Below are 2,238 nucleotides of genomic sequence, written 5' to 3' on the forward strand. Positions count from 1 at the left end.
TTCCACCAGCTGGGAAACCTTCAGCACTTCACCAGCTTGGGTCATTTAAGGTTATAGTTTCACCTCCTATGTGAGAGGTAGAAGGGGAACATCTGGGGTCAGATCCAGCCCATTTTCGTTTCTCTAAGGGTCAGACTCAGGTGGTGCTGAACAAACTCTCAGTGCCCTTTGAGCTGCACCCAAGAAACGAAACACACAAGTTGTGGGGGGAACCAGTGAGAAAAGTGGGTTCCCTTTTGGGTGGGTTTGGCTTCCTCTTTCCCTGGGAGCTGTGCAGACAGTGAGGAGAGGCCATACAGCTGCTCCACTGGGCCTGTGGAATTCCATCTTTCCGTGGGCATGGGGAGAAGGAGGGAACAACCCCCCCAGCCCCGTGGTGCTGAGCCTCTGCAGCTGCCACAGCACTGCTTGGAGAGCTTGGGACAGAATGAGCCACCCTGAGCTTGGTCTGTAACCCCCCCTTGAGCTAAAGCCATCCCTGTGGAGGACGTGGAGATGGAGAGCAGGAGGTTGTGAGCCTTCCAGCAATGAGTTTTACCACTGACTTTTTTTTTCTGCCTGGATTTTCAAGCAATTTTGTCAGGAGGGCATTCCCAAGTCAGCCAAGTACTCTGACTGATGGACACCCCACCCTGAACAATGTTCTGATGGTTTTGACCTAGAAATATTGTATTCTATGCAGAAATCTGTATCATGAGATCTGAGACAGAACAACTCAGTTCCAGGTATTTCTCACAGAAATCTGGAGATGTTCCCCTCTGCTTAGCCTGACCCGGCAGCTTTGATTTGGGAAAGTGTGCTACAAATACAAGTTTTAGAGATGAGTAGAGATGAATGAGATCTTGTCTGTGATGAGTTCCTGAGCATCTCTGAAAGTTAAGGGTAAGTCCCATTTCCAGCACCATCTAAGGTGCTTTGGGGCTGATTTGGAGGATGAGGACTCAACACAGAAGCCAGGAAAAGATTTGGGTTTGGGAGTTCACATTCCTGGAAATTAAAAAGGATTTGATTGAAGCAGAGTGGCTGCTCTCATGGGCAAGGTTTCCAGTCTCACATACACCCCCATCCCTTTGCATGCATCAGAACCCTGGTTTGCTTAGGGGTGTTCTATATGGAAATCACTTTTTATCACCCAAGAGGCTTTACCTGGCACTCTGCTTGTCTCCCAACCAGAAGTTTCCACTTTTTGCAGGAATATTTTCACTGACACCCACATTCTCTCTAGCCCATGGACACAGTGGTGCAGCCACATCCCTGCTCTCAGGGTTTGCATCACTCTGGGCTCTTCTGCTGAGTTAGCTGGAACTCACCCTTTGGTGTTTAGTTGGGGTTTTTATCATGCCACATCAGCTGTGGAAGGACAAACAAGACCAAGTGAGCAGGAAGGCAGAGCAGTGCTGACCAAGAACCCAAAGGTCTCTGTGGTGTTAGTGTGGCCTCAGCTTCCTCCTGTTGGGCAGCTGGAGGGGAAGGAGCTGTGTGACCCTGAATGTCACCCTGCTGGGTGGCTGGGAGGGATTTGGGGCTGCCTGGGAGGGATTTGGGGCTGCCTGGGAGGGATTTGGGGCTGCCTCTCCTGCTCTCCCTCTGGCTCCTAAAAGCCACCTGAGTTCCCTTCCTGCTGTCCTGCTGTGCCCTCAGAACGTGCCACTGGTGTCCCCAGGATCTCCTCAGCTCAAACGAGAAAAACTCGGGTTTAAAGAGGAGAGCAGCACATCCCCCAGGTCTTGTAGGTGTTTTCTGGAGTCCGGGAAAGGGGTGGCCCCAGCCTCCAGCACTTGCCCTCTCTCTCCCCGTGCAGCTCTGCCCAGGTTCCACCTTTCCCTGACCACCAGCTTAGGAAGATCAAATTCCTTTTTTCATGGATTTTCATGATTTTCTGTTTGGAATCAGCAGGGAGGAAAATTCCCAGTGAGATGATCAGCACTTCAGCTCCCAAGCCTTTCACGGGTCACGGAGAAAGTTTGGATCCTGGGTTCTCCCAAGTGATAAAAAGTGTGGCTGCTGCAGCCTGGTGGCTGTCACGCTGCTGTTTGTCACTCTTGTCCCCACGAGCTGCAGCAGCCTTGGTGGGGGTGGCTGGGACACAACTCCCCGTGCTCCTCTGCTTCCTTCCGCCAGCACCAAGCCCTGAGCCACCACTTTTGGTGACTTCCTGAGGCTGCAGCACGCTCTGAGGAGCAAAACAAGCAGCTGGCAGGACACCAGGTGTGGAGAGCCTGGGACAGGAGGGGACAA

This window comes from Calypte anna, chromosome 18 (genome assembly GCF_003957555.1).
Source record: "Calypte anna isolate BGI_N300 chromosome 18, bCalAnn1_v1.p, whole genome shotgun sequence".
Taxonomy (NCBI): domain Eukaryota; kingdom Metazoa; phylum Chordata; class Aves; order Apodiformes; family Trochilidae; genus Calypte; species Calypte anna.